Source organism: Callorhinus ursinus, unplaced genomic scaffold (genome assembly GCF_003265705.2).
Source record: "Callorhinus ursinus isolate GAN/ISIS: 27379988/994484 unplaced genomic scaffold, GSC_fseal_2.0 scaffold84, whole genome shotgun sequence".
Lineage (NCBI taxonomy): Eukaryota > Metazoa > Chordata > Mammalia > Carnivora > Otariidae > Callorhinus > Callorhinus ursinus.
Window position 1 is genome coordinate 155062 of NW_027397146.1, and position 23282 is coordinate 178343.

Genomic DNA, 23282 nt, shown 5'->3' on the forward strand with positions numbered 1-23282 from the left:
TGTTCATCAAGGATATTTGCCTGTGATTTTCTTTTTTGTGGTATCCTTGTCTGGTTTTGGTATCAGGGTAATGCTGGCCTCATAAAATGAGTTTGGAAGCATTCCCTCCTCTTCAATTTTTTGGAAGAATTTGAAAAGGTTAGGTATTAAATCTTCTTTAAATATTTAGTAGGATTCATCAGTGAAATTGTCTGGTCCTGGGCTTTTGTTTGTTGGAAGGTTTTTGACCACTGATTCAACCTTCTTATTAGAAAATGGTCTATTCAGATTTTCTTTCCTTTTTAAAAATTTATTTATTTATTTGAGAGAGAGAGAGAGAAAGAGTGTGGTGGGGAGGGGCAGAGGGAGAGGGGGAGAAAGAATCTTGAGCAGACTCCCTGCTGTGCATGGAGCCCCGATGCATGGCTCCATCCCACGACCCTGAGACCATGACCTGAGCTGAAATCAAGAGTTGGACACTTAACCTACTGAGCCTCCCAAGCACCCCCTATTCAGATTTTCTATTTATTCATGATTTAGTCTTGGAAGATTGTGTGTTTCTAGAAATTTGTGCATTTTTCCTACTTTGTCCAGTTTGTTGGTGAATATTTGTAATTGTTTCTTATAATCCTTTGTATTTCTATGGTATCAGTTATATGTTCTCTTTCATTTCTGATTTTATTTAATTGAGCCCTCTCTTTTTTTTTCTTGGTGAGTCTAGCTGAAGTAAGTGCTAATTGAGGGGAACCTCAAAGGAAGGGTAAGGTTTGGGTGGTTAGTTCTTTGGAGACCAGAATTGAATTCCCTGGCCCATCACTTTTACTCCCTCTACAGATTCTCTCTGGGCCATTTTTTCCATTCTTATGCTTTAATTTCCATCTATATGCAGTTATCTTCCTGATTTTGGTCTCTAGTTTGAACCTCTCCCCATGAAGCCAAATGCTTGTTGGATATCTACACTGAACATCCCACAGCCACTGGAATGGAAGTCTTCAACACTCTCTAACCCCATCTAACTGGCTCTTTCTGCAACACATGGCACCAACATCTACTTAGTCACCCAGGCCATATTTCTTAGCATCACCCTTAATCTCTCCCTCTCCCCCACCTAATCAGCCACGAAGTTCTGACAGTTTATCTCTTAATTATTTCTAGAACCTATCTCCTCCTCAAAAACACTCCCGTCATTACTCTGATTTAGGTCTTTCACCTATATTACTCTAATTGTCCCTTTACTGGCTCACCTAGATCCTCCTCTACATATCAGCCAGAGTGATTTACCTAAAATGCTAATTCAACCACATCACCTTCATGCTTAAAATCTTCTAATGGCTCCCCAACCTGAAAAACTGAGGGTTTTAGAGATGGCCTTTCTGAAGGTGTTACAATTTGAATTAGTGTGGCGCTGCCACAGACTCCCTGGGTAAGCTCAGGAAAGTGCCCTTCCTTCTCTGGGCCTCAGTTTCTTCATCTAAAAAATAAGGGGGTTGGAATAGTTCTGTGTTTCCCAACAGGTATCTAGACTGCTAGTCTCATGAAGTGCTTTTTCCACAAGGGTCTGGAGTTCACTGTGTTTGGGGAATGTTGCCTTCACTAGCCCATATTGGAGAGTCATGTTACACGTTGGCATGTCACATGCTCTGGGAAGTCTGGCAATCAAGAAAACCTACTAACTTTCCTTCACTCAGCTTTACTCAAACTTTTGTCACCCCACAGCCCTTTTAGAGCTGAGCATTATTAGAATCTTGTGGAACCAACGTTTGTGGAATATGCTTCAGGGAATGCTGAAGTAGGTGATTATCCAAGGACTGCATTGCTCTAATAAGTGGTGATTTTGCTGAAGTTACTTTTTAAGGAAGAGGATGACATTCGTCTCAGGTCTGCATCTGCCACAATAGGTGTCCAGACAAGAGCATTAAACAGGGGGTTCATTAAGAAATGGGTAAATTGGATAGAAAGTATAGCTAGTTTGGATGCAGGTAATAATTACCAGCCATGAGAGGAGACGAGATAGTTCCCAAAAGGAAATGAGTACAAGGCTTTGATGGGGAGAGCATGTTAACCACAACAGTGATAGGTACTTTTGTGACCTATATGCCTGTGCTGCTGGTCATGGTACTTCAAGGCCATTCTCAATTGATTTTCCTTTGGGAAAGTTTACCTCAGGGACTCTGGGGTGGCAAGAGGAGAAGCGGCTCCACTCATGTTCCTTTCATTGCACATAAGGCATCACTGGCACTTGTAAATGTTGACTGTAAGTAGTTCTGCTATTAAATCAGCTCTTTTATATCTCTGGACCATGTCCTGGACAAGGCAGAAGGCTTCGTGGCACTGGGCGTGGGGCCTGGCCTGCTGTATCCCTCAGCTGGGCCTTGCATTAGTACTGATTGCTGGCAAGGCTATCGGCTCAGGGCTGTGTTTTTCTAATCAAGAAGGTCAATTTAGCACTTGGGAAAGACTAGTCAGCTGGGCCACATTACTTTCCCCTCCTGGTAGGAATAATATAGGCAGAAACGGTAGAAGCTTCTGTGAATGGTTTTTTAGGCAGCCCCAACTCACTGAGGCCCTCTCCTCCCCAGGCCCTCAAGGCTGCTCACTGAAGTTTACCAACACACCTCCTTATCCTGGGTCTGATGGGAGAGACTGGATCCCCTTGCCTACTGGTGTCTCCCAGCACCTTTCACTATCAAGGGAAAAGGGGAGTGAGCAAAAAAGCAATTCCTGATCCCCCAAGCAGGAAGACTGGGGTTTTTATGTACTTTATCAGAGTCCCTCTTAGGAAATACTTCACTTTCTACCTTGTAATGCCATCACTAGTAGTTGAGATATATTGAACACTTACTCTACTACGTGGCAGGCACTGTGCTGCATGCTTTCCATGCACTGGCCCATCAACTCCTTAGGGGAGTTGATCCCCTAAGGGGAGTTGAGTTGGATGATGATCCAACAGGGGTCAGTATTAATATTCCTATTTTGTAGATGGTGAAACCAAGGCAAAAAATATATAAATTAACTTGTTCAAGGCCATGCAGCAAGGAGGTGGCAAAGCTGGGATCTCAACCCAAGTCAGCGCCTGCTCTTGACCATGACACCACATTGCTTCTCTGTTAGCTGTTTACCTGTTTGGCTCTACCAGAGGTAGTGGGCTCTCTGAAGGCAAGGACTGTGTCTGGTTCATGGCAGGACCTGGCATATAGTATATAGTGAGTGCTGAGGGGAGCCTGGTAGTCAGTGAAAGGCTGCCTGTGTCAGAGCATTATGTTCATTTGTCAAGGGTGTGGGGGAAAGTCCTCTGCCATGTAGCCTCAGAGAAACAAGCGCATCTGCTCCTTGCTTCCCAAGACTGGCATCCCCCAAAGATAATTACTGTGGACTCTCAGCTGTTGGAGCTCAGAGACTATTCCACATCGGCTTGGTCTGTTTCCCAAAACAAGTTTGCATTGTTTTGAAACCATGGTGCAGGACACCCAGAGAGCAAATAGAAGTTGATCCCCACACAACAGGCAGTAACTAAGGCACCAAGAGTGTGTGGGACAGCTTCGGGGGGCTGAAGGAGAAGTCTGGCTAGTGCTGAGGGCATGCACATTTCAGAAAGGGGCCCACCCCTGCAGAAGGCAGCCCAGTCAATTGAAGCAGGAGCCCTAGGGTTGTACCTACCCTTTAACCCAATAATTTCCTCTCCTGAGATTTTATTCCTCAGAAAGCATTTCGAAAGAATTGAGAAGATACATGCATGGAGATGTTCATTATGAGATTGGCTGTAGTAATGTAACACTGGGAACAAATGAATTGCCCAGCAATAAGTGGTGGTTAATTAAATTATGGCATATCCATTCCATTGCATATTATGAGGCCATTTAATATGTTCTTTCTGAAACCTGCAGCAGCCTGAGGAATACATGGAACAGAAGGTTTTGTAAAGGAAGAAGTGTCACTGTATTTACATTGTGATCTTGCAACTTACAAACACTTACTGCACTTAAATGCCCAAATATAAAGAGCTGTGTTGGAGTGATGGGATTTGAGTGATTTCTTTTTTAAAAATATCTTGATCATTGTTACATTGTTTTCACATTTCCAAATGGAATAGTGTGTGTGTGTGTGTGTGTGTGTGTGTGTGTGTGTGTGTTAGAGAAATCAGCACATAATTTCTCCCCAAAACTAATTCTATTTGCAGTGGATTCCTATACCCACTTGAGAGTAAAAGTGTATATATGAGGAACAGGGACAAGAAGAAGACAGGTGCTGGTGCCACTTGATGCATGATCAGGACCATGACGTGTTATTAAAAAGAAGCCTGGATCCTTCCATGATACAGCTGGCTATTCAGGAACCTTTGAAATGGATAAGGCTGTAGCATCTGGTCCATTGTTGCCATTCCTATATTGCCAGCCAGCTCTTATCTTAAGTCTTTAATTTGCAAGTGGTTCCTGCCTATCAGTGAACAAGGACGAATCCAGAACCTTTCTCTCAGATGAACAAAAGGAAGTGGGCACTCTTCCCCAAAAAGGAGAAAAAAGCTTGTCCAAGTTCCAATCTTGAATGTCCATTGGTATTGTCAGGGTCCCTGGACAGAGAGCTCCCCAGCCCCCACAATCAAACAGGGTCCCCTTTAGCCTAGAGGTAGCAGAATATGTAACAGAACATTTTAGGGAGGCAACAGTAGTGACCCCCATCTCATGCAGCACCTTTGGTATTGATGTTCTGCTTGGCCTGGCAAATATCAGCCTTGTGCCACTTCTTCCCACCTCCAAGCTTGACACATGGGTAATTATATTATGTTTGGTTCAAAAAAATAAGCAAAGCTAAAGCACTATGCTTAGGGATCCACGTGTAAGTGGTACACGTAAGTGGGACTGTGTGCAGTGAAGTTAGCAGAGGTTAAAAGCATTTGGCTTTCATATCTCCCCATTCCCTCATTCCTGCTACCACTTTCATAACTGGCACCTTTTCAGATATTTGGCGAGGAATAGCTGACAGTAGCCCCTCACATCATCATGCTAATTCACACCCAAGGGCCAGTTAAACCCAGGGATGACCAGATTGGTAGAGGGGGACCAACTGGCTGCCTTAAGTTGAGGCCTTTGGTGTTCCCACTTCAAAATATTAGTGCACTGGCCCTTATTAAAAGCTGGGTTGGGATGCAGAAGGATATAGATATATAGATATGTTCATTCTGTCTCTCACTGCTCCTCACAGCCAAGGCCAGTATAAGGAAACTAATGCTGAGAGGTGAAATGATCTGTCCAAGGTCATGTAGCTAGAAGTGACATTGCTGGTGCCTTAACCCAGGACTCTTGCCTTCAAGTCTGATGCTTTTTAGTAGATGGCCTCTGGAGAATATGGTCAGATATGGGCATGTTGTAATGGCATACCCTAATACTACTAGTGTATCCACAAGTCTTGGGTGGGTATACTGTCTACCCGTCCCTGTGCTAGGTATATGATGGGGCAGCACTTAAGGAGATGCATTGTCCAGCCTGGTGTGCACCTGCCCCCACCAAATTCAAAGGTTGCCCTAAAAATCCTTCACAGGCCCAGTCCCACAGCCCTTGCTGTTTGTTCTGTACAGCTCTCACCTCTTCTGGCCTCATTCCCTTGTACCAGTCTCTGTTTGCCTTTCGGTTACTATTTTTGCTCTTTTTAAAATTTGAATGTCTTTAGTTGTAAATATAACAAACAAACAAAAAGGTACATAGCCAAAACAGTACAGATGAACAGATTGCCATAAAGCAAACATTCATGTAACAATCATTCAGATCAGATAGTGCTGCTGGTACCCCAGACACTTCGCAAGCACTATACCCCCACTTCCTACTATAGGAGACCACTAGCGTGGCTTTTCCAGCAATCACTTCCTTGCTTATCTTCTTAGTTTTACCACTTACACGTGGATCCCTAAGCATAGTGCTGTAGCTTTGCTTGTTTTTTTGAACCAAATATAAATGAAATCATGCAATATGTATTCTTTTATGTATGGCTTCCTTCTATTGTTTGCAAGATTGATCCATGTTATTGATATAGAACATTTCCATTACCTCAAAAAGCTCCCTCATGCCCTTTTGCACTCAGACTGCTCCACTCCAGCCCCAGGCAAATACTGATCTCCTTTCTGTCACTATAAATAAGTCTTGCCTTTTGTAGAATTCCATATAAATGGAATAATACACTATGTACTCTTTTGTCCCAGGCTTTGTTGAACCCATTCATCTTGTTGCATGAATCAACAAGGTTTTGTTTTTTTGGTTTTTTGGGTTTTTTTCCCCAGTGCTGTGTAGTACTCCATATCGTGGAGCATTTGTTTATCCATTCACCTATTGATGACATTTGGGTTATTTCCAGTTTTTTATTATTAGAAATGGGGTGCCTGGGTGGCTCAGTCGTTGAGCGTCTGCCTTCGGCTCGGGTCGTGATCCCGGGGTTCTGGGATCGAGCCCCGCATCCGGCTCCCTGTTCGGCGGGAGGCCTGCTTCTCCCTCTCCCACTCCCCCTGCTTGTGTTCCCTCTCTCGCTGTGTCTCTCTTTGTCAAATAAATGAATGAAATCTTTAAAAAAAAAAAAAAGAAATGAAGCTGCTATGAACATTTGTGTACAAATATCTATGTGAACATATATATTTATTTCTCTTGGTTAATATTTAGTAATGGAATTGCTAGGCTGCATGGTTAGTATATTTTAAACTTTATAAGAAACTGCCAGAGTATTCCATGTGATCATGCCATTTTGCATTCCCACAATGCAAAGTTTAAGAGATCCAGTTACTCCACATCCTTGTTAACATTTTTTATTGTTTAGCTTTTCAATTTTTCCCGTACAAGTAGGTGTGAAGTGGTATCTCTTTGTGCTTTAATTTGCATTTCCCTGATGACAAACGATGGTGAGTATATTTTCATGGGCTTGTTTGGCATTCATATGTCTTCTTTTGTGAAGTGTCTATTTAAATTGTTTGCCCACTTTTAAATTGGGTTGCTTGTCTTGTTATTAAATTGTAAGTGTAATTCATATATTCTAGATATAAATCTTTTTCAAATATATGGTTTGCAAATTTATCATTTAATTTTCTTGTTGGTTCTCTCACAGAGCAAAATTTGATGAAATCCAATGTATCATTTTTTCTTACATGGTTCATCCTTTTTGTGTCCTATACAGAAAATGTTTGCCTATCCCAAACTTGCAAATATTTTTCCCCTTAAAATTTTTATAGTTTTAGCTTTTATATTTAGATTTATGGTCCACTTCAAGTAAATTTTTGTAGATGCTGTATGATAAAGGTTGAGGTTCATTTTTCCCTATATGAATATTCAGTTGTATTCACACCATTTTTTAAAAGTCTGTGCCATCACCTATTGAATTACCTTGGCCCCCTTGTTGAAAATCAATTGGCCAATGTGTGTGAGGCTATTTCTGGACTTTCTATTCTTTTCCATTGATCTGTTTGTCTAACCTTACAACAATACTGTACTTTCCTGATTATTCAGTCTTTATAGCGAGTCTTTAAGTCTGTTGGCATAAGCCCTTCAATTTTGCTCTTCATTTTTAAACATTTTATTTGTAAATTGACATTTTTGTATATAGTTCTGTGAATTTTAACACAAATATAGATTAGTATAGCTACCCCCACAATCAAAATACAGAATAATCCAATCTAGGGGCAGCCCAGCAAGACAGAAAACTTTTAGACAATGACTGTTCTACTCTAGCCAAATATCACAGGAAAAAGCTGTGGCCCCACCCACACCCACACCATCATAGACTGAATGGGAGACCTAGGTTTCCACCCTTTCCAAGCTCTAATAAGGCTCAGAGAAGGCTGAGTGGGGAGCTGGGACTTATATTTGCTTCAGACAGTAGCAAGATACTTCCTCCCACTGTAGTGTCAGTGGAGACCATCTGGAAAGCCTGAACTTCCAGCCCCATGAGGAAGTAATGAGCCCCCCTGCAAAGGCTCCCTGCTGTGGCCTAGGAGGTCTAGTGGAGACTCAGGACATTCATCACCACCCAGTGGTAACAAGGTCACCACCCTACTCTGTGGTGTCTGTGGAAACCAGCCATGCAGGTACTGATGGAGGCCTGGTTGGGAGCTGGAACTCCCACCCCTGCCCAGCAATAACAAGGAGCCCCCTACCTTGGACACCAATAGAAATTCAATAGGGAACCTGTACTTTTAACTCCCTTCTGGCAGTAAAGAGGTGGCACTTCATTCCCTCTTCCCCTGCTGCATTGGTATCAGAATAAACCAGATAAAACAGGGGGTTTAAATTAGATCTAAAGTCTTATAACATACTACCCAAAATATCCAGGTTTCAATTCAAAACCACTCATCATACCGAGAACAAAGAAGATCTCCAACTGAATGAAAAAGACATCAATTGATGCCAATACTAAAAGATATCAAAAAGAACCAAATGGATATTTTAAAGATTTATTTATTTATTTGAGAGAGAGAGAGGGAGCAAATGAGTGGGGGGAGGGGGAGAGGGAGCTGGAGAGAGAAAATCTCAGGCAGACTCCACACTGAGCCCAGAGCCCCATTCAAGGGCTTGATCTCATGACCCTGAGATCATGACCTAAGCCAAAACCGAGAGTCAGACGCTTAACCAACTGAGCCACCTAGGCACCCTGAACCAAATGGATATTTTAGAACTGAAAAATACAATAACCAAAATAAAGAACTCAATGGGTGGAGCCAACAGAATGGAAGGGACAGAGGAAAGAATCCATGAACTTGAAGATACAATAGATACTATTCAATCTGAGCAACAGAGAAAAAATAGACTAAAAAAATTTAACAGAGCCTCGAGACCTGTGAGACTATGACAAAACTAGTTTCCTAAAAAACTAGTTTCCTACAAAACTAGCTTTTGTGTCTCAGGAATGCTGGAAGGAAGGGGGGGTGGGCTTAAAAAGTACTCAATGAAATAGAGGCTGAAAACTTACCAAGTTGGCAAAAGGCATAAACCTACCAAGAAGCTACACAAACCCCAAACAGTATAAACCCAAAGAAATCCACGCCAAGACATACCATAATTAAACTTCTTTGTAGACCAAGAAAACATCTTGAAAGCAGCAAGAGAGAAATGACACTTTAATGGGGGGGGGGGAGGAACAATTTGGATGACAGCAGATTTCTCACAAGAAGCCATAGAGGCCAGAAAAAAGTTGCTCAACAGCCAACCCCAAATCCTATATCTGCAAAATTATCTTTCAGGAATTAAGGGGGAAATCAAGACATTCTCAGATGAAGGAAAACTGAGAGATTTTTCCACCAACAGACCTATCCTAAATGAGTGCTAAAGGAAGTTTTCCAAACCGAAAGGAAATGATAAAAGAAGGAATCCTGGCCATCACCAAAGAAGAAAGAGCAATGGAAAGAGCAGAAGTATGGATAAATATATTTTCCTTCTCTTGAGTTTTCTAAATTATGTGTAATAGTTAAAGCAATCATTATAACAGTCTGATATGGTTGTAAATGTATGTGGAGGAAATACTTAAGACATTATAAGTAGGGGAGAGTAAAGAATTGTAGAAGGAAGTAAGGTTTCTATACTTCACTCAAACAGGTAAATGTTGACACCTGCAGACTCTGATAAATTTTATACATACATATGTATATATAATTTATGTATTTAAATTATATAGCTAGCTAGCTAGCTAGATATAATAATACCTAGAGCAACCACTATAAAAGCTATACAAAAAGACATACTCACACATTACAGGTGAATAAAAATGGATGTTCAGTATCATTAGCCATCAAAAAAACACAAATTAAAACCACAATGAGATATTGCTACAAACCTGTTCAAATAGCTAAAATAAAAAATGAGGACAACACCAATGCCAGGGAGGATGCAGAGAAACTGGATCACTCATACATTGTTGGTGGGAACATAAAATGATACGGACAGGCAGTCTGGAAAATTGTTTGGCAGTTTCCTAAAAAACTAAACATGCAAGTACCATACAACCTAGCGATTGCACTCTTGGCATTTATCCCAAAGAAATAAAAACTTATGTCCATATAAAACCTGTACATGAATGTTATAGCAGCTTTATTCATAATAGCTCCAAATTGGAAATGATCCAGATGTCCTTCAACAAGTGAATGGTTAAACAAACTGTGATACATCCATATCATGAAATACTATTTAACAATCAAGGGAAAGAATTATCAGGGCACCTGAGTGGCTCAGTTGGTTGAGTGTCTGACTCTTGATTTTGGCTCAGGTCATGATCTCAAGGTCATGGGATCAGGCCCCATGTCGGGCTCTGCACGCAGTGGGGAGTCTGCTCCAGATTCTTTCTCTCCCTCTCCCTCTGCCCCTCCCTCCACTCTCTCTCTCTAAAATAAATAATCTTTAAAAAAAAAAAGGGAAAGAATTATCAGTGCCTGCAACGACCTAAATAAATTATGCTAAGTGAAACTGCCAAACTCATTTATGATTGGCCTTTTCCAATATGTATGATTCAATGTATATGACATTCTTGAAATGACAAAAGTATAGAAATGGAAAACAAATTGGTCATTACCAGGGTTAAGGAGGAGTGGGGGAAGGAGGGAAATGGATGTAACTATAAAAGGGCAGTGTGAGGGATCCATGTGGTGATTTGGGGTGGGGGGGGGACAGGGATGGATATCCAATTGCTCCAACACTATTTGTATCATGGTTCCTTTGTATGTAATGTATATTTTTCCTTCTGACTTCTTTTGAGATTTTCTCTTATCTTTGGTTTTCAATGGTTTGACTATGATGTGGTTAGGCATGGTTTTCTTTGTATTTATTCTGCTTGAGGTTCACTGAGCCCCTTGGTTTTGTAAGTCATAATTTTCATCAGACTTGAGGAAAATTGTGGCCATTATTTCTTAACATATTATTTCTTCCTCATTCTTATTCTCTTCTCTGTCTGAGGCTATAATTGCATGCATATTATACCGTTTGATGTCCCACAGGTCCCTGAGGTGCTGTTCATTTTTTTTTCTCTCTGTTCTTCACGTAGGATAAATTCTGTTAATTTGTCTTCAGAGTTACAGAGTCTGTCTTCTGCCTTTCTCAAACTACTATTAAGCCCATCCAGTGAATTATTCATTTCAATTTTTGTCCTTTTAGGCCTAGAGTTTCACTTGATTCTTTGGGTAGTTTCCATTTTTCTGCTTAGATTTCCTGTGTATTTACTCATCGATGCCACATTTGCCTTTTATTCTTAGAATATATTTTTTTATAGTTGCTTTAAAGTCTTTGCTAAATCCAACATCTTGACTATATCAGGATTGATTTCAGTTGACTGCTTACTTCACACTTTCATGGTTCCTTGTATGTTTAGTAACTTTTTATTATATACTTGGTATTATAGATGGTATCTTTCCCTGCCTATTTATAGCCCATACTTAGCCAGACTTTCAGGATACCCCACATGGACTCTTATCTGTTGAGTTATTTCCTCCAAATTTGTAAGTTGAAGTCCTAACCCCCAGTATGTCAGAATGTGACCTTATTTGGAGGTAAGATCTTTACAGAAGTAATCAAATTAAAGTGAGGTCATTAAGGTGGGCCCTAATCCAATATGACTGGTGTCCTTTCATGAAGAGGAAATTTGGACACAGAGATACCTGTAGATGGAAGGCAACTTGAAGAGATATAAGAAGAGAGCCAGCCACAAACCAAGGAGAAAGGTCTAGAACAGATCCTTCCCTTGCAGCCATCAGAAGAAGCCTGCCAACACCTTAACTTTGGACTTCTAGCCTCCAGAACTAGGAAACAATATATTTTTTAAGCCACCCAGTTTGTGGTAGTTTATTATGACAGCTCTAGCAAACTAATACATGGACTTTTTGTGCTTCCTCCAACTTGTCGCTCTCTCCTCACCAGTACCCTATCCTAAAGAGCACAACCATTTTATCCTTCCCCAACTCTGATCTCTGCCTCCTAACCTCAGTAGGACCACCATTCTCTGTTTGGATTCCAGCTTGCTTGCCTGCAGTTGGGAAATTTTCCCCACATAGAGAACTGGAGCAATTGTGGATCTCATCCCTTGCTCTCAGGGATTGAAGTCTTGTGCTATCTGTTGCCTAAAGTCTAATGTCTAATTGCCAATGCCTGAAAGCAGTTGCCTCATATCTTTTGTCCAGTTTTATGGTTATTTACTATGGGAAGGTTACTCTGGTACCAGTTATTCCATTACATCTGGAAGTGGAAGTTCCCCATATTTTTTCATCTAACCCCACCAACTTCTTCCAGTACTATTGCATCATTCCAAAGTAAACCTCAAATATCATATAATTTAATTCTGGCTGTGTTGATATTTTCTCTTTGTCTTTTATTTCGGCAGTCTTACTGTGCTGTGCCTCAGTGTGGTTTTCTCTGAATTCATCTTTGTTGAGGTTTGTAGGCCTCTTGAATCTGCAGTTTGATGCCTTTTATCAGTTTTGGAATGTCCTTAGCCACTAGCTCTTCAAATATTTCTTCTGCTCCCATTTTTCTTCCAAATTTCCTCCTTGGATGCAAATTATACATACGTTAGATCTTTGCATTCTGTCCTCTGTGTCCCTTTCTGTTCAGTTGTTTCCCTGCATGCATTTTATTTTCTCCTAGCTTATTTTCCAGTTACCTAATTCTTTCTTCAGAAAATCATCTAGAGCTAGTTTCTATTGCTTACAACTAAGAACTCTGCATAATAAAGGACCAATAAGTCCTTGTTGAGAACCTGGAGTATATTCTCTCTACAACCCAACCATCCTCTGGGGTCCAACACAAATCTCCTCTCTCCTAAGAACCACAGCCTAAATACTCCACTCATTCTGACAGTATTTCCTAAGTATTTGTTGTGAGCCAGGCACTGTGCTAAGTGCTGAAGATATAGAGATATATTTGGACCCTGATCATTTACTCAAAAAGTTCCTATTACAATGATAAATGGACAGTGAAAAAGAAATTGGTAAGATCTGTACTAGAGGCTAGGTAAATCCCTGGCTCATGGCTACCTGTCCGTGATGGGGAAATCAGAGTTGAAAAGTTGAGGCTTCCTTTTTAGATAATGGAGGATTAGCCTTCCCACTAAAGAAAAATAAAACTTCTAGTTAAAACATTAAAGAATAGTTCCTCTAAAATATTAAAGGTCTAATAAGAGTAAGCATTATGGGGGCAAGATCTGAAAGGACACAGAATCAGAAAGATAAATGCAACATTTGGGGCCTTTAGATAAAGGAATTTATAGGAAAGATATTGGGTAGTTCACAGAATTGCTGGGAGGGTTAGAGAATCAGGCTTATTGGCCATATGGTCAAATCCACAGACAAAATCATGGTACAGAACCAGCCTGGCACCTCTGTTAGCACCACTGAGTGGTAGACCATGTAGTTTGTCCACTTACATCATCATTGATGGCCTCTGGCACCACAGGTATAGTTGCTCCAGGAAATGGGATGCTGTGGCAGATTCTCTCCTGGCCCTGCTTGTCTTCATTAACACGGACTCAAAATCTAATTGATATACTGTGCCCCAGCTCCAAAAGGAAGCTAGCAAAGTAACTGGTACTTTCAGCTTCCTCAAACTCCCCAGGAAGGGGAGTTAAGATGCTGGGCAGCCAGAAAGAGATAGATATCCACCACAGGCCCAAATCAGGATTGCATGGCATTGATGCAATTGGCCTATCTGTGCCGATCTGGCCACTCACACTCACACTGTCCCAGGTCATGCACTAAGGATCCTTTCTCTTGTGTGTGTGGATCATGTGAGGAGGCTGGCCTTGCTAGGTTCCTTTTCTCTACCACATTTCCTACCACATCCGAAGGTATGCGCTCCCCTTGGGATTAGGAAGTCAACTTGCCTCAAGACTTAAAACAGAGTTCCTTGCCCAGAACATGAATCCCAGCCCACATCCTTGCTGTTGTGCCTTTGGCCCATGCAATGCTTCCCTAGGGCTTCTCTACAGTATCAAGGGTCAAAGCCAAGAGCTTCTCTTACTTACAGAGCATCAAGTTCTAATCCTACAAGCAGAGCAGTTGTCTTTTTTGAAACTTCGGAGGCGTGCAGAGCAGGGGCCAGTCGAAGTCCTCTGCCCCTTCCATAGTAAATGACTGCAGCCAACGCCAGCGTTTTGGTGTTTACTGTGATGTTTATGTCATTATTTGATTTCTTGGCGTTCAAAATCCTCATTAATATACATATGTGCCTCCCGGTGGAAATAAAGGAGCGTGTTCTCTGTGTATGTACTCACATTTCTTTATTTAGCCTGGCACCTGCCTTCTTCCCCAGCATGTTATTTTGGCATCTGTGCTGTTCCATTGCAAATCTCCAGAGCTTACAATTCTTAGAGAAAATGGTTTCTTTTCCTCTAGGAAGATTTTTCTCTTCCTCCTGGACCATTCTTTAAGGCTAAGCTCTTAAAGGCTAAGCTCACAGGTGGGTGAGCCGCGCCACCAACTTCAGCAGGTAGGGCTACTGAGTGCCACCCCCACTCACTCCCACCAACCCTAGTTACCAGCTCCATCAGCCCCTCTCAGCACAGAGAGGTGTCCTAAGCTAGAATGACTGCTGGTTCTATGGACCCTTTCATGTCAAGCCCAGAAAAGTTCTAAGGATGACTCACTTGGGAGGGTTCCTGTCACCTGCACAGGGCAGTGGTGTATGCCAGCTGGGCCCCAGGCCAGCTGTGGGCAAGAGGGAAGGTATCACTGGAGCATTCCCAGGTATTTGCCATTCACCAGGCCCCAAGAGAGCTGGCCCTCAGGTTTTAGGAGTTACAAGGAGGGACTGAGACTGTCTCTAAATAGCCCTCAGGACCTGGGCCCTGAGCCAGGGGACTTCCTGCATGGATTACTGATGTATCAGCTGGGTAGTGGGCATTTGGGGCCAGTCATTACAAGTATCTACTGTGGGGCTGGGAACAAGTTGTCAGGCTGGCCACTCTTCAAGTCTTCATCCCTGGAGGTGACCCAGAGGAAATAGCATTGGGTGATGGTGTCTGGCCAGGCTACAGAGTAACCAGACCTAAGGTTGCATCCTGGCTTCCCCATGTACTCGCCTTCTGACTTTGGGCAGGTTGCCTCTCTTATCTCCAGTCTTATCTCCTCATCTGGAAGATGGAAAGGTTCAAGGAGAATGTCCACCAAGCATGTAGGGCAGTGCCTGGCTCATGTAGATGCTCAATAATCAAAACTCATTGCTATAAAAATAACACTGAACTTGAAAACTGGAATTTGAGCCTGAACTACTTTAGTAATGATGGGAAACCACTCTCCCCTTTCTTTGCCACAAGGGTAAGGAGAAAGAGCATGTGCCCTGCCTGCCTTCTCAGAGCTCAGCGAGTCGAAAATGAGAAAAAGAACATGAAAGGGCTTTGATTCCTGTCAAGTGTTTCCCACTTAGGAGAGGGGATTGTCCCAGGATAAAGTTAGGAAGACAATTGGAACCAGTGGAAAGGAAGATGTAGTTCCAAGGTGGCAAAGATAATCAGAACTGAAGTAGGCAGAATGCCATCAAGCTGGCTGGGAAGACACTAACGGAGAAGCGCTAAGAAGTTAAGTGGATTTTTCTTAAAAGGATGAGGCCTGCCCTCTCCCGGCCCTGCCCCCACACCAGAGCACGGGAATATTCACACTCGGGGCTGGCGGAGAGGAGACTGTACTCTGCCCCTTGCTTCCTAGTCCTATAGCCTCCCACCTCTGTGGATTGTCCTTTCTTCCCCTGCACGCTCAAGACAGCAGTACCCACCACCCTGTGGTGACAGGGACTTAAGTAATAATGTGAATGTGAAGGCGCCTTTGAGTCTGTAGAGCATTTATAGAAAGGTAGATGTTTGTTTTTATTATGCATCTGCATCAGTGTAAAATATGAATGGGAAGTTGATTTTTTTAATGGGAAAATAATTTAAACCCAGCTAATATTTCGTACATGCTCAACCCCTGATGTGTCCTGCTTCTTTAGGGCATGTGTCTCCTCTGTGTTGCAGGACTGGAAAAGGGAATTTGTACCGATAAAAAGGGTGTGTGGGGGGTGTGTGTGTGTGGTGTTGTGTGTGTGTGTGCATGCGCGCACACACGCAAACATGTATATTAGTTTACTAGGCCTACCATAACAAAGTACCATGAACTGGGGGGGCTTCAACAACAGAGATGTACTGTCTCCCAGTTCCGGAAGCCAGAGTCTGAGATCAAGAGGTCGGCAGGGTTGGTTTCCTCTGAGGGCTCTGAGAAGATCCTGTGTCGTGCTTCTCTCCTAGCTTCTGGTGATTTGCTGGCAGTCTTTGGTGCTCCTTGACTTCACCCCCATCTCCACCTTCATTTTCACATGGCATTTTCACTGTGTGTATCTCTCTCCTCTTCTTATAAAGACACATCATGATGGACTGGGGTCCACCCTACTCCATCCAGTATGACCACATCTTAAATTAGCTAATTATATCTGCAACAGCCCTATTTCCAAATACAGTCACTCTTTGAGGTACTGGGGTTCAGAACATCACCCATCTGAGTTTGGGGAGGGATACGATTCAACCCAGAACAGTATGTGTGTGTTTCGATGAAGCAGTGCTTTTAAAAGGCACCCAAGTCTCTGCTCTCCAGCTCTTCAGTGTCTTCTTGTCCCCAGTGATGACATGGGTGAAATGGTGCTTGGGCATCCAGGGGCCAGGTGGCTGAGGGAAGGTGCATGTGTTGGGGCAGAGAACTGCTGAGCCTTATAGCCCTGCACACCTGCCTGCTCAGACCAGGACAGAGCTCCTGCCACTCTTCAAACTAACTCCACTCCGTTCCTCACTGATGCCAACAGCCCCCTTCTCTTTGCTGCTCTGGCCTGACCGTCTCCTGAAAGAGCACTTTCCAGCTCCTTGACCTCTGCAGCCCTGCTGGGCCTGGCCTGTCACACGCCTACCTTAAAAAGTATTTCTGCTGGGGACAGCTGGTATGACCCAGCTGCCTCTGAGATCTCCAGCACAGGTGTCCCCAGGGCAGGCCTGGGTCTGCATGACCATGGCATCCCAAGGGTGGAGACTTTGGGCAAGTATGGGCTTCCCTTTCCTCTTCCTGTGCAGCCCAGCCATGGGTCAGATTCAGGAATAATGTAACACTGTCTTGCCACCCCCTGCCATCCCTGGTCACTTCAGATGCTCAATCCAGAAACTTTCCTACTGACAGTGCTGGTCAGAATCTGGCCCCATCGTTCCTGTGCTCTGACTGCCAGGAAGCTCAGAGCCAAGATTTGGGTGCCTGTGGTCTTACCCAGCGGCTCAGTGAAATGACCTCTCCCTTCTCTGCATGTTTCTGAACTGCCACTCAAAAGTTAGGTTCCACCACTCTCTTTAATCTGTGTTTGCGTTGGAAGCCACTTCAGATCTGTAGAGAAGTATGAATATTAATGGTGTTTTTCTTACTGCAACTGGGGTGAAAAAAGAGAGGTGTTTCCTTGATTTTATTTATAAATGAAGTGGTGAGCAAGTAGGAGGGGTCTTCACAGGATGTGGTCAGTCTGACATTTAAAAGGGCTCTAGGCATAGTGTAAAGATCTGGGGTTGATTCCTGGCTCTACCACTGACAAGCTATAGAAAATCAAGCAAACCGCTGTATCTCCCTAAGCCTCAACTTTCTGGAAAGAGGGGGCCTCCACCTATCCCTGTGCCTCTGAGAAAGGGAGCCTTGCCATTATCTCCTCCCATGAGGGATTCTCTGTCAAATGGGCTCATGATCTTTTTCTTCTCACTTCAGAAGGCTCTGTGGCTACTGATAAGATCAAAAAAAATAATAGCCAACATGTTTTTAGTCCAAATTGTGTGCCGAATACTGTTCTAAACACATTTTATGTGTTATTTCATTGAATGCTCACAACTGCCTGAAGAGATAGGTTCTATTATTGTCTCCATTTTGCAGAAGAGGGAACTGAGGCTCAGAGAGATTAAGAACTTGCCCCAGCTCACACACTAAGTTTCTAACTCATGGGGTCTGACTCCTGATTACCTGCTTTAATCCACTGCATATCCTGCCTCCTACAGCAGAAACGAAAGTTCAAGAGATGGTATGAAGGTTTTGTAAATGATAAGGTACAATCCAAATTCAAAGGAAGCTCCTGTATTTTCATTTATTCTAGAACTCGGCTCCCCCATCCCAAAGGTGTAGAGGTTGGCCTTAAGATCCCTTAGGTCTCCTCCCTCTCTGACAAGCTCTCAGTCTGTGTGTGTCTTGTGGAATTTACAAAAAGCAGGTACACAAATGTGTTATTTATTTTACTTCTTAAGTGATCATACTTGTTACCGGGGTAAAGTGATACTCATGTTAGAAGTTGGCACGCTGCTTGTATTTTTGGCTGCATGATTTGATTATGAGACAAAAATCACAAAATACCTTGGCACCAACCAGAACATTCTAGATGTGTGTGAGGCCTATTCCCCAGCGACCTATCAAAAGTCTTGGCTCTCGCAGCCCCTAAATGCATGCCTTGCTACCAGAGTATAAGAGCCCATGCCATGTGGGCATCATGCCAAGCCTATTGAGGATGCAGGCCCCTGCAGCCTTGCCTGCAGACCTTCTACCCAGACAGGGTGTGCAGAGGAAGACAGTTCCCCAGGAACACCTGTCTTTAGCTGTCCAATGGGAGTGCTAATTTCTAAAAAGGGCACTTTTTAGGGAAACGATGAGGCTAAAGTCCCTTCGGTTTCATCCTCAGTATCTTCTAGAGCCTCAAGCACTGCCAGGCTTCCTGGCCCCCAGCCCTTCGTGCCACGTAAACTGAGGCCTTTTCAGTCTCTCCCACAGGCTGCTCCCTGCACACCTGCCCAGGCTCTCATAGCCTCCTACGTCATTTGCACACAGGACTTGGCATGTTGTCAGATGGGGTTCCCAGTCTTGAGGCCCTGAGGCAGAACATAGCCTATGCTTGGGCAGTTGGAACACAGGAGGCAGAAGTTTTGGTGCTAAGCAGTAGCAGAGGGCCTCTGATGGGAGATGGGGCAGGAAGGGAGGCAGAGTCTAAGCCCGGGACCCAATTCTTGAACTTACTTCTTGTTTCCCTGACCGCCTGCCATGGGGCTCCTGCTACCAGTCCATCTGCGTCTCTTTCCATTGCCAGGGCCCAGTCTGCTGGGATCCCCACCTCTGCCTCCACCTGCCCCTGTGCCTCCGAGAAGTGGGGCCTTGCAGTTCTCTCCTCCCATGAGGGATTCTCTAAAGGGAGCCCACAAGAGAGAACTGCAGAGGGCACTCAGTTTGCCTCCAGCAGCCCAAGTCCGGTGCAGAAGTCAGATGCCCATGGTCCCCTTTGGCTTGGGGTGCTGGCGAAGACTTCACTAGGCCCCGAATTTCACAAGAGAAAGCCTGCAGTAGAAGCGGGAACCACGGTGCACTTCCCTCTGGTGTTCAGGAGGTACAGGCCGCAGGGGACCAGCAGCTCACTGGTGCCACTTCTCTGCCAACGGCGGCTCGGCTGTGCCAGCATCCTCCCCAGCTGACCACACCGCCGCAAAGGCGGGCTCCACTTGGCTCTTCTTCCCTGGGAGTTTTGCAGGGCTATGGATTCCCAGGGCTTCTCCCCAAGTGGCCTGGCAGAATGAGCCATTCAAGCCTCTTCCTGATTTCCCACTGTCCGTACTGCTCTAGCACAGCTCCGACCATGTTGCTCCCTGCTCAAAGCTTTCCACAACCCCTGTGTCCTGGAGGCTCAGTGCCAAGCCAGATGTGACCTCCGAAGGCCTCTGTGATCTGTGTAGCCTGTGTGCCCAGACTCTTCTCTCATGACTTAATCTACTCCCTCTGGCCTACCTGAGACTCCCCTCGTAGCAGCCTCTACTTCTCTCTGCCCTGCCCTGGCCTGGATTGCCCTTGCCTTCCCAGGTCTGAGGCAGCCTACCCTTCTTTTACAATTATGTGAAACTCTACTTTGTAGCGAGGCCTGAGGATGGCTGGGTGTGGAGTAGGGGCCTTTGCCAGTTCCCCGTGTCAGCCGCACAACATAAGCCCAACCACCACTACCACATGGCCAAGCTGGGATTCGTGCTTAGATCTGGCTGACTCCTGATTCCCTCTTCCTTCCAGTCTGTAACCCTTTCACACCTTACGGTCCACCTCCAATGCTTCCTCTGGAGCCACCTTCCCACTCCATGCCCACCCTCCTGTCCACACTGCTCAGTCAGAGTCCTCGGACGCCTGGGTTCCTGGTCTCTCTCCTTCACGCATTCCCCCAGCACCCAGCCCAGGCTTTACACGGTCCAGGCCAGAGTTGGGCACCCTGGTAGGAGTGAGGGGTCTACGTGGGCTGGCCTGGGGTCTGGGAAGTCATGGGGTGGAAACAGGCAGGCCCTGCCTTGGTCAAGCTCCCTTCCTTTCCTGAGTAAGGATAGAGTTGTCTGCTTTGATGCCAGTGGCCTGGGCTGCAGACACCAGGCTCCTGTGGGGAGCCATCTCACACCTTCTGTGTGCTGCATGCCTGCACTCAATCAATCCTGCTAGATAAGGCACCAGCAGGAGCTGCTGTGATTTCGGAGATCCAGGGGACTTCTCTGTGACCTATTGTCTGATAATTCCATTCAGCTTGGCCCAAGGCAATTGGAGTTCTCAGCCTCCTCCGCAGGACCCAGGGCTGGGTTACAAGGGGGCCTAAAGCTTCTCCCCGTCTTCTCCCCACTCCCCTCAACGCTGTACACACTTCCCCTTTCCTAGGTTGTGAGCAAGGCACCCCCAGCCTCACTGGGAGAAGTCCTATGGACTGTAGCTAAGGGTCGCGGGAAACTGAATCTGAGAGTAAGGCCACACACCCCCGACTCCGGGGCTGGACCTTAAGCATCTACCACAGCCCACCAGCAGTTGCGAGGACGCACCACGCTCGGTGGGTCCCCAGTGCCCAGAAAGAGATGCTTGGCCAGGCTGGGCCGCACCTTTGACTCAGTCTATAAAAAGGGAGCTGTGTTTTAAGGTTTGACCAAATCCCTGGCAAGAGAAAGCTATGGAGCAGCATTTTCAGAAAGGAAGCACCCACTGCAGGGGCTGGGGCGGCATAGAGTAGGGGAAGGGTGGGAAGATGTCAAGGGGTTTGCTCTGGGTTTGCATTGGCTTCAGACCTGCTCTCTCCTGCTATGGTAGTCACTGGCTACGTGTGGCTATTTTGCCTTAAGTCAAAACTAAATGTAATTAAACATCTACTTCCTCCATTGCGCCAGCCCTATTTCAAGTACTCCTTGGCCACACATGGCCAGTACCCATCATATTAGACCACACAGATTAAGAACATTTCCATTGCCCCAGAAAGTTCCATTGGACAGCACTGTCCTAGACTGTTCAGGCCAGGAGGAATGAATGTGGCTGGTTTCCTTCTCTAAATACCTCTCCGCCTCCTCCCCCTTGTCCCACACAGGACGGGCCTTGACCTCCCACATCTGCACAGGTTTCCCTTCTCTCTCAGGTGCTGTCTGTGTGTGTGAGGGACAGCACCCTGCAGCCACCCACTCCAGTGGTCTGGTCCTCTTGCTTTTCTTGTTTTACCCTGGAGTGTGCTTTCAGCTTTCACTGCAACTGGGCAGGAAAAAGCTCTACCCGAGGAACACTTAACAAAATTAGGTGCACTATTTGGAGCCTCTTTTAGGAGCTGGCTTATGACAGTGATTATACAAAAGTTGGGTGAAGCTAACTGCCCCTAGCTCCGAGAACCAGAAATACACATACTCAAGAGGCTATCACAGGGACTCTGCATATTCACCTCGAGGAAAAGAGGACCATACTGGTTTTTTGTTGTTGTTGTTGTTGTTTGCCAAAAATGTTTCTTAAGTGCTGTCATTTGTCAGGATGAACTCAAATCACTTGCTGGCACATAGGAATTTGAGAGAAAATAAAGATCAGGCTTGACTATCCAGGCCTGACAGTTAAGCGCTGGTCTTGTTGATGAACAACAGGCAATGTAAATCACTGGTGTCCCTGCGGGGGGCGGAGGGGGTACAGGAGAGAAGTGATGTTTCTGTAGAAAACCACTGATTCGCAGCCAAGTGGGCCTCTTTGGTTCCGAGTGGGGAGGAACTGCCTGCCGCGTGCATGCGAACCTGTCCAGCAGCTTCCATCTGGGGCGCCTCCCGTTCTTCACATGGAGGGAAGTGGGGATAGGAGCAGGGAGGGGCATGGGAGATGGGAGAAGGCCTGGGAGGAACCAACTGGGTAAATGGGCACAACGGGCTACTCAGAACTCACTTTCTCAATAGTCTTGGAGGCTGCAAAAGAGAGGGAAGGTTCTTTTTGCAGTTTTGGCTTAGAATAAAGCATATCAGATCCGGCTTTGAATGAACAATAGCCTTTTCTAGTTTCCTAGCTCCCTCCTGCCCTATACTCGCATGCACACACACCCCTCCCCCATCTCAGACTCACTTGCGAAAATGGGATCTGTCTTACTGGGGGCAAAGAGTACATGTGGATCTGCATTTTTTCTTACAACCGCGTGTAACTCTACTTCAAATAAAATGCTTAATTTAAAAAAGAGAGAAATGAGAGGAAGTAGTTTCTTGGCTGGGGGCACCCCAGGCCAATCCCTTTCTTCTTTGGGTCTCAGTTGCCTTCTTTGTAAAATGGGACTATGGGAGTAGCTGATCTCTGAGGGTCCTTCCAGGCCCACCATGCCGAAATACTGGCCAGTGAGGACCTAGCAGGGCCCTGGGCAACGGCTCTTTTGGGGGCGGCCACGAGGTGGGCTGACCAGGGGCTGCATCTCCGCAAGAGCAGGAGAAAGAGGAGGCCAGAAGAGGCAGAATAGCTGCCTGGGGTCACCCAACCTATTGGCAAGGGGCTGAGTCTGGAAGTCAGGTCCATGGCTCCAAGTCCAAGCTCCCCACCCCCACGTGAAGTCCCATCCGAAGAGTAGCGGTAGTTATGAGTCGTGGATGGGGAGAGTCACGCTGCAAGTGTTTTCTCCTAGAGCTTGTCCCCTGCTTCATCCTTGGTGGATGCAGGGTGGAACAGGGCAGACACACAGAAAGGTGGGATGGTGTTATCTAGCACCAGGGCCAGCCCTCGGCCACGCTGGGAGCCGGGGCTTCTCCTCAGGGACAAGCTCCCTCGTCCCACTGTATGTGCATGCCACCAACAACCCTGGGGCAGCAAGCTCACTTCCTGTCTTTCCTACAAACATTGTTTAGTCTGGTGCCCCCCTTTCATCTTGGGGGATGGCTGCCAGGGATTGATTTATCTGGGAAAATATGTTCAACCCGGCCAGGTCTATTGGAAGTGGCAGAGAATGTGCATTTTAAGCCATTAGTTGAGGGAGGAAAATGAAGAACAGCTGCACGCCCCCTATCACGACCAAGTTTCTTTTAAAGCGGGGACCCCACCGTGTGATTATCCATTC

General features: G+C 45.2%; 1 long non-coding RNA gene across 1 annotated transcript in view; it reads left to right on the forward strand.

The window, feature by feature from the left end:
• The window catches only part of LOC141371655 (uncharacterized), a 251784-nt gene that overhangs the window by 155047 nt on the left and 73455 nt on the right, over positions 1-23282 (forward strand). The window lies entirely within an intron of this gene.